At 35.5% G+C, this 10,158-nt stretch overlaps 1 long non-coding RNA gene across 2 annotated transcripts in view; it reads right to left on the bottom strand.

The window, feature by feature from the left end:
- Positions 1-10,158, bottom strand: part of LOC149748038 (uncharacterized) — a 38,829-nt gene that overhangs the window by 21,501 nt on the left and 7,170 nt on the right. The window lies entirely within an intron of this gene.

Below are 10,158 nucleotides of genomic sequence, written 5' to 3'. Positions count from 1 at the left end.
ATTCTGACTGGTGTGAGGTGATAGCTCATTGTAGTTTTGATTTGCATTTCTATAATAATTAGTGATGTTGAGCATTTTTTCATGTGTTTGCGTTGGCCATCTGTATGTCTTCTTTGGAGAAATGTCTATTTAGGTCTTCAGCCCATTTTTTTGATTGGGTTGTTTGTTTTTTTGTTCTGTTCTTTTTTTTTTTTATATGGGTTGTTTGTTTTTTTGATGTTGAGCTGCATGAGTTGCTTGTATATTTTAGAGATTAATCCTTTGTCATTTGCTTCATTTGCAAATATTGTCTCCCATTCTGAGGGTTGTCTTTTCATCTTGTTTGTGGTTTCCTTTGCTGTGCAAAAGCTTTTAAGTTTAATTAGGTCCCATTTGTTTTGTTTGTTTGTTTGTTTTTATTCTCATTAATCTAGGAGGTGGGTCAAAAAAGATCTTGCTGTGATTTATGTCAAAGAGTGTTCTGCCCATGTTTTCCTCTAAGAGTTTTATAATGCCTGGCCTTACACTTAGGTATTTAATCCATTTTGAGTTAATTTTTGTGTATGGTGTTAGGAAGTATTCTAATCTCATTCTTTTACATGCAGCTGTCCATTTTTCCCAGCACCACTTATTGAAGAGGCTGTCTTTGCTCCATTGTATAGTCTGGCCTCCTTTGTCATAGATTAGGTGACCATAGGTACATGGGTTTGTCTCTGGGCTTTCTGTCCTGTTCCATTGATCTATATTTCTATTTTTGTGCCAGTACCATACTGTCTTGACTACTGTAGCCCTGAAGTATAGCACAGATGCAAAAATCCTCAACAAAATACTAGCAAACTGAGTCTAACACCACATTAAAAGGATTATACACCATGGTCAAGTGGGATTTATCCCAGTGATGCAAGGATTCTTCAATATATGTAAATCAATCAGTGTGATACACCATACTAACAAATTGAAGAATGAAAACCATATGATCATCTCAATAGATGCAGAAAAAGTTTCCAACAAAATTCAACACCCATTTATGACAAAAACTCTCCAGAAAGTGGGCATAGAGGGAACCTACCTCAACATAATAAGTACCATATATGTCAAACCCACAGCAAACATTATTCTCAATGGTAAAAAACTGAAAGCATTTCCTCTAAAATCAGGAACAAGACAAGGGTGCCCACTCTCACCACTATTATTCAACATAGTTTTGGAAGCCCTAGCCATGGCAATCAGAGAAGAAAAAGAAATAAAAGGAATACAAGTTGGAAAAGAGAAGTAAAACTGTCACTGTTTGCAGATGACATGATACTATACATAGAAAATCCTAAAGATGCCACCAGAAAGCTACTAGAGAAGAATTTAGTAAAGTCGCAGAATACAAAATTAATACACAGAAGTCTCTTGCATTCCTATACACTAACAACGAAAGATCAGAAAAAAAATTAAGGAAACAATCCCATTTACCATTGCAACAAAAAGAATAAAATACCTAGGAATAAACCTACCTAAGGAGGCAAAAGACCTGTATGCAGAAAACTTTAAGATACTGATGAAAGACACCAAAGATGACACAAACAGATGGTGAGATATACCATGTTCCTGGATTGGAAGAATCAATATTGTGAAAATGACTATATTACCCATAGCAATCTACAGATTCAATGCAATCCCTATCAAATTACCAATGGCAATTTTCACAGAACTAGAACAAAAAATTTTACAATTTGTATGGAAACACAAAAGACCTCAAATAGCCAAAGCAATCTTGAGGAAAAAAAAAACAAAAAACGAAATGGAGATGGAGGAATCAGGCTCCCTGCCTTCAGACTATACTATAGGGCTACAGTAATCAGGACAACGCCTGACATTCTAAAATCAAAATATATAAAGTTTGCACAGGATCTTGTTTTATATATATATATGAGAGAGAGAGAGAGAGAGACAGAGAGAGAGAGAGACAGAGAGACAGAGACAGAGAGAGACAGAGAGAGAGAGATATTTTAAGAAATTGGTTCATGCAATTGTGAAGACTCAGAGAAGAGTTGCAGTTCAAGTCCAAAAACAGTCTGCTGTCAGAATTCCTTCTCACTTGGAGAAGGTCAGTCTTTGTTCTATTAAGGCCCTCAACTGATTGGATGAGGCCCACCCACATTATGGAGGGCAATCTGCTTTCCTCAAAGTCCACCAATTTAAATGTTAATCTCATCCAAAAACACCTTCACAGAAACATCCAGAATAAAGTTTGACAAAATATCTGGGCACGGTGGCCCAGTGAAGCTGACATATAATATTAAGCATCACAGTCATCCTATTTGTTTATATCTATAGGAATAGATCTATACAGTCAAATAATCCAAACCTTCTCCAGATGGAACAGCAATGCCTGACACAAAGAGAGCATTCAGTAAATGTATGCTGATTTGAAACTGAATTTCAGTGAGTCAAATTAAATATCCCTAGCAATGGCTAGGTTCTGCCAGGCTTCCAGTGTGATGTTGGCAGATCATATAGGATAGATGTTAGGCACAAGCTCTGGAGTCAGATTATCCAGGTTCACGTAATGGTGCCTCTGCTTACTTTCTGTGTAATTTTGGATGAATTAGTTAACTTCGCTGAGTCTCCATTTCCTCATTTATACAAAGGGAATAGGAATAATAGCTATAAATGGTATACATTGCTAGTGTTAATCAACATTCAGTTCTCTTTCCCTTCTGGGTACTCAGTGGATTGACTATTTCTCAGCAACCCTGCAACTGGATGGGGCCATGTAACTCAATCTGGCCAATGAAATATTGTGGAATTGAAATGTATCAATTTCAGAATGAGGGCATGAAAGGCCCATATGAAATTCCCCAGTCTTTCTTCCCTGACTGGGGCAACCACAGAAGAAGACTCATGTTAACATGGTGACACCACAAGGTTGAAAGAGCCTGGGTTATTGTGTCACCATGTGGAGGACAGTTGTCTGCAGCCAGAGCCAACTTTTTGGAACAAGAACTAAATCTGCATTCAGTTAAACCGCTGACTTTTTTGTTTCAACTGCATTGTAACCTAGACTATTCTATTCTGTCTCACAGATGTGTTTTGATGATTCAATCAGATATTGTATGGGAATTGCTTGATTGATAAGTAATTAGCACTCAAATGTTATCATTATTATATTGAATGAAGAATCATATTGGCTTTGAATATAAAACACTGCTCTTTTGTTGATCATTGTAACAATTCAAAACTCGAACAAATCCGAGTACCTGGGAACTTTTATTTAAAGTATTCCAACTCTTTAAACTTTTACTTAGAACAATGCCTAATACACAATAGGCATTCATGAATAAAGAACAAGTTCCTATTTCAGTGAACCTCTAATAAATGCTATCATTCTTTTCTGGGATCTTTTATTCCCTTATTGTCAGGCTGCTAAAATTTCATTTTACATTTCTTTTATGAGGCCATAGTTCTTATTAAACAACCATTTTTGGATAGAGTTGTCCTATAAATAATGGGAATTAGGCAGTGATAGCTGCTTACATGTCTTAACTCTCTTCTGAATTTAGAACCAATTCACAGGGATCCAGACAGAGAAAACAAAACAAAGCAAAACAAAACACCTTCTTACTGATAAAGCTGTTTGGACAATATGACTTCAACATACAGCCACAACAAGGATTTTCAATACTCCTTCCCAAGTCCAAATGGGAGATGACATACCAAAAGAAAATTTAGGTTTGCAGGACTGATAAACTAAGGCAGAGTCACTGTTTTATACTCAGTGAGGTCAACAGTAGGAAGAAGGAGAATTAGGCCTCATGCCTGCTCTAGAAGGTAAGCCTGGGCCCTGATTCATGTGAGTTTAGTTTATTACACAGAATGAGGAACAGATCAGAACATAATCTGTTGTGGGTAGGTAGATTTGAAAAATATGGCAAGAAAGGGAGTGGATCTTATTTTCATCTCCCCAAATCACCAATTATATAAAACACTCTTTTTACTTATAGAAGGTGACAGAACTAAAAATGGAAGTTACTCTTCACTAAAGTTCTAAAAGAAGCATGTTACTATTTTAAGAGCCAGGTAAGGGAGCACCTAAACATATAAAACAAATATTAACAAATCTAAAGGGAGAAATAGAAAGCAATACAATAATAGTAGTGGACTTTAACAGCCTACTTTCATCAATGAATAGATGATCCAGACAGAAAATCAATAAAGAGACACTGGCCTTACATGACATGTTATATTAGATTGAGCTAATAGACATATATAGAACATTCCACCCAAAGGCAACAGAATGCCATTCGCCTAAAGCACACCTGGAACATTCTCCAGGACAGATTACATGCCAGACCACAAATAATAAATTTAAGAAGACTGAAATCATATCAAACATCTTTTCTAATCACAATGGTATGAAACTAGAAATCAATTACAGGTAGAAAACTGGAAATTTCACAAATATATGGGGATTAAACAACATGCTACTGAACAACCAATGGGTCAAAGAAGAAATCAAAAGAGAAATTAAAATATATCTTGAGAAAAATGGAAGTTGAAATAGAACATACTGAAACTTATGGAATGTAGGAAAAGCAGTTCTAAGAGGGAAGTTCATAGCAACAAATGTCTACATTAAGAAACAAGAAAGATCTTATATATATATATAATTTTTGGTTGCACTGCATGTGGAATCTTAGTTCCCTGACCAGGGATCGAACCTGCACCCCTTGCATTGGAAGCACGGAGTCTTAACCACTAGATTGCCAGGGAAGTCCTCAAAGATCTCAAATAAATAATCTAACTTTACACCTCAAGGAACTGGAAAAAGAAAAACAAACTAAGCCCAAGATTAGTAGAAGGAAGGAAATAACAAAGATCAGAGTCGAAATAAATGATATAGAGACTAAAAAGACCATAGAAAAGATCAATGAAACTAAGAGGTGTTTTTTTTAATGGAGATATAATTTACATATAACATTATATTAGTTTCAGGTGTACAACATAATGATTCGACATTTGGATATATTGCAAAATAACCACAATAACATCCATCACCACACACAGTTTCAATTTTTTTCTTGTGATGAGAACTTTTAAGATCTACTCTCTTAGCAACTTCCAAATATACAATAAAGTATGGTTAACTACAGTCACCATGCTGTACATTACATCCCCAGGACTTATTTATTTTATAACTAGAAGTTTGTACCTTTTGACCACCACCACACGTTTTGCCCATCCCCACCCCCTGCATCTGGCAACTACCAATCTGCTCTATTTATGAGTTTGGGGTTTTTTTGTTTGTTGCTTTTTATTTAATTTAATTTAATTTTTTAAATTTTTATTTATTTTTGGCTTCATTGGGTCTTCGTTGCTGTGTGTGGGCTTTCTCTAGTTGCGGCAAGAGGGAGCTTCTCTTGTTGCAGGGAATGGACTCTAGGCGTGTGGGCTTCAGTAATTGTGGCATGCAGGCTTCAGTAGTTGTGGCGCACGGGCTTAGTTGCTCCACGGCATGTGGGATCTTCCCAGACCAGGGCTCAAACCCGTGTCCCCTGCATTGGCAGGTGGATTCTTAACCACTACACCACCAGGGAAGTCCCTGTTTTTGTTTCTTAGATTCTACATGTGAGATCATATGGTATTTATCTTTCTCCACCTGACTTATTTCACTTAGCATAATGTCCTCAAGATCTATCCATGTTGCTGCAAATGTCAGAATTTCCTTCTTTTTTATGGCTGAATAATACATATATATTACATTTTCTTGATCTATTCATCTATCAGTGGGCGCTTAGGTTGCTTCCATGTCTTGGCTATTGTAAATAATGCTGCAACAAACAAGTAAGTGCAGATATCACTTGAGTTTGTTTTTCACTTCTTTCAGATAAATACCCAGAAGTGAAACTGCTGGATAACATGGTAGCTCTATTTTTAATTTTTTGAGGACCCTCCATACTGTTTTCCATAGTAGCTGCATCAATTTACATTCCCACTAAAGGTGCACAAGGGTTTCCTTTTCTCCACATCCATGCCAACACTTGTTATTTCTTGGTTTTTTGATAATAGCCATTCTAACAGGTGTGAGGTGATATCTTATTATGGTTTTGACTTGTAGTTCCCTGACGACTACTGATGTTGAGCATCTTTGCATGTACATGTTGGCTATCAGTATGTCTTCTTTTTAAAAATGTCTATTCAGCTCCTCTCTCCAATCTTCTCCATTTCTGAAGCCAGAACCTGAAAGTTATTATTGATCTTCCCTTCTTCTTCAACCCCTAAATCAAGCTAACATCAAAATTAAGCCTTTCTCCAATGAAAAAGGAAGAGGGCTCAGTAAGGAATTTGGGAGCAATTGAAGAAAGATAAACAGAGCAGAGAAAGACAAAGTTGCAAAGGAGACTCAGGAAGAGTCAGAAAGATAGGATGAAATCTAAGAGAATATGATAAGATAAAAACTAAAGAAGAGAATTTCTGCCCAAAGACAAACAAGAGACAAAGAAGTTGTGAATTAGCCATGACTGCTGAAGTGAAAAGGCTGTGTGGATCTGCTGCTAATGTAGCTCTCCCGAGCCATAGGTAAGATGCATGGGCCAAGGAAATCAGCAGGCAAAGAGAGGCTTTGAAGAAGTTACCAGCTAGGCTGGTGCCCTGGCAACCTCCCAAGCTGGAATGTACAGACTCGTGTTGATATGTGGGCTAAGTAGGAAATAGCGATTTTTTAAAAAAAATAAGCTTTTGTTATTATAAAAGCATTATATGCAACGTAGAAAGTTGGAACTATAAATAAGCAAAATAGGAAAATAAAAACAACCATAGTCCCTGTATAGAGTTTACCACTGTTAACAGTTTATTGTATACCTTTATTTATCCCTATATATGCATACATATATATAAATATGCATTTTTTAAACAAAGTGGTATCATACTTGATGTGCAGTTTTGTAACTTAGTTACCTTTTTAAAATTAACAATCTCTACCTTTATCTTTCCAAGTCAATACATTTTCATCTTATCTAAAACTCAAATTCAGATTTCCTCATTAGTCTCCAAAATATCTTTACTTTGAGAATAATAATTAAAAGTAAAGAATTATTATTTATTTTTCATTTCCTGTAGGAACTGTATTTCAGGATAACCAAAGTGTTCCAAGTAATAAAGGAAAGCTCTAGTTTACTAAAGAATGTTAGAATATAGTAGGAATGATGAAATTAGAATTAATTTTGCAATTCTTATTGAAATTATTGGCTCATGTAAGGGTTTTTAATGGGTGTTAAAGGATGAGCTTCATGTTTGAAGGGGAAGTGGACATCTCTATACTATCAAAGTAATGTCATACAAATTACTTCCTAGTCACAAGTTTATAAAGTAGAGATAAGACTGCCATATCATTAATTCAGTTATCGGTCTAAGCATCAATAATTGTCGTCAGTCAAATAGCATGAAAGATGCTGTATAAAAATATACTACATCACCTACAAGTATTCTAGCCCAAAATGTTTATCTTGAATTGATCAAGTCTTCACATTTAATATCTTTTAAAGAAAGAGTTCAAAAAGCCATTTTTACAACTATCAAAAATCATGTTCTCGTTTGCTAAGTGACTGGGAAGGCAGAAAAATAAGGAAATGTATGCATTGTGCTTAGAGATAGATTTTGTTTTACTAGGATTCACTGTACTTAAGAAATAAGCTTGGCAAGAGGTGACTGGCTTAGAGTGTTGACTCCATGTATAGTAAGTAGAGGTCTGGTTGGAAGTCTTACTTGAATGGAAAACACAACTCTGAAATTGAGTCAACCTCCTGGTTGCTAACAAAGTGGCTTTCATTCTTACATTATATGTGAGATCCTGATATTTGAATTGGGGATCGTCCAGATTCTTAAATAAAACTGCTCGCATGGCCTGAGGTTATGCTCGTCTATGTAGTATTTTTTGTAATTCTCAGAATTAGGACAGTTGATGTAAAAGGTTTGGTATCAACAGAAAGTTGGTATCATGTGTAGTCTGTGTATTATTTTCTTCCAACTGAGTAGAGTGAAAATACAGTTAGAAATATTATGTAGAATGCAGTATTTCCAAAAGGTAGTAATCATAACAGTTTATATTTCTTGAATTCTATAATTCCTATAACAATATGGTAAAATAGATTTTTCTTTTAAACTCCACATTAGAGATGAGGAAAAGAGCCTTGGTGAGGTCACACAGCTAATAAATGATATGGTTGGGATTAAAACCGAGATCCGTCTGATTTTATATAGAGTTGGAGCTCAACCCCTCTACACTACACTACTTCAGTGAGTCAAATTTGTATTAATAAACTTTGTAATATTGATTGAAGTGATTTTTGAGATTTTTCTGGACCTAACAGTAATACTAACTCATAACAGTTTCTAAATTAAAACTACTAACCTAATGGGAACATTTATGCATGAAATGAAAGTATCAATACTTAGTTCTTATCAAATATTAGCACTAAAGAAATAAAACATTAACAGAATACTTTTGATTTTTTTTTCAGATGTCAGTGCTATTCAAGGAAAAGCCTAAACTTTTACTTGACATTTTTTGCTACTTTTTATGAATTTGACAGTTGTGCATTTGGAATCCGTTCAAATTCTATTTGTAGTTAAATCATGTGAATGCCAAGATCAGTACATCTGCTTCTTAGCATCTCTAGAGTAATCTGTATTTGCAAAATGCCTTATATAAATTTAAACATGTTAACATGCTCAATCAGATTTATTTACCACAGGTTATATGATGTTAGACTTTTCACAGTAGTTTAAAAAAGGTTTGGAGCAAATAATAGGTAGCATGAGTTGCTTTTGATTTGAATACTTTTACTCAAAATAATCATAGACATGATAAGGAGGAAATGATTATTATATTTGGTTAAGGGTAGAAAATAAGTAATAATTGTAGAGTACATTTCCATTAGCCTGACCTATAGGTAGAGAAAAGAAAGTAACATGTTTTGAAGGTCTTTTTTTTTTTTTTTATTAAGCAGGGGCACAGTTATAGTTGAGAGTATGTGTTCCTAAGAAATGAGACATTTAAAAAAACATAATCACATATCATTATTATAATCAGTAATTCCTTAATATCATGTAACACACAATCAGTATTAAAATTTCCCTGATATCCCACTAATTTTTTTTATAAAAGTTGTTTGTTTGAATCAGAATCTAAAAAAGGTCCATACATTGCATTTGGTTGATATGTCTGATGAGTCTATTTTAATCCATAACAGTGCCCGCCTTTTATTTCTTGCCTTTATTTGTGAATAAAGGTCATTATCTTCTAGAATTTTCCCTGTTCTTAGTTTAGATTCTTGTATTTATATAGTGTACTACTTTTGTAATAAGGAAGGTGGGGAGAGTTAGAATGCAAATGATGTCAGGTCCAAGACTATTGGCTGACAGCAATAGGAAGTTAGGGGGAAGTAATCAACAATGAAGGACCACCGGGGTGAAGTCTTTGGCCATCTCTGGAAAGGAGTTGACATTCAAAGACAAAGTCTTAAATGGAGCTGTGCCAACTCCAGTCCATTTCCAGGAGGGGGTTACAGAGATTAGTGGTTAAAGGAAAGGACTCGGGGAACGTGAGTGGGAGCCTGGTCGTAGCTGTACATGTAATAATACTAGGCAAAAGTAAAGCTCGCACAGGAATTGACTGAAAACAACTAGGGAAGAATATCAACAAGGCCCAGAACAGAGGGATAAACCTGACCTGAACGCACTAGGTGGATGTTACTGGAACACAGAGTAGGTGCCTTTTTTCTCCCCCTTGTCACCTCTGAGTACCAATGTTCTAGGAGGGTAGAAGAGACACCCAATACCTAGGATATCTGGTAGCAGGCATCTAGATAAGTAGGATCTGTCCTTGTTGGGAGGGGTAGGTAGATGGCTGCTACCTGATAATGTTGGAGTATGGCACCTTCACTGCCAGCAGAGACCAGCAGAAAGGACAGTTTTGAAACACTGTTAGTTTATAGGGCGGGGCCTCTTGCCCGCTTTGCATCCATTTCAGTAAAGAGGTGGAGTAACCTATAGATTCTTAACAATTTTTTTTCTTTGTAAATAGGATGGGCCTCAGTCCCAGTAAAACTGATAACTTATTAAATTGAAGAATTAGGTAGAATTTGGTTCAAACAAATTGAATTACTTGTGACCTCTCAGAAAGTTTATAAA

The sequence above is a fragment of the Delphinapterus leucas genome, chromosome 11, assembly GCF_059928025.1.
Source record: "Delphinapterus leucas isolate spDelLeu-1000000601 "Yukka" chromosome 11, BTC_Dleu_Yukka2, whole genome shotgun sequence".
NCBI lineage: Eukaryota > Metazoa > Chordata > Mammalia > Artiodactyla > Monodontidae > Delphinapterus > Delphinapterus leucas.
Note: the sequence above shows the minus strand (reverse complement) of the source record. Positions and strands in the feature narration are given on the sequence as shown.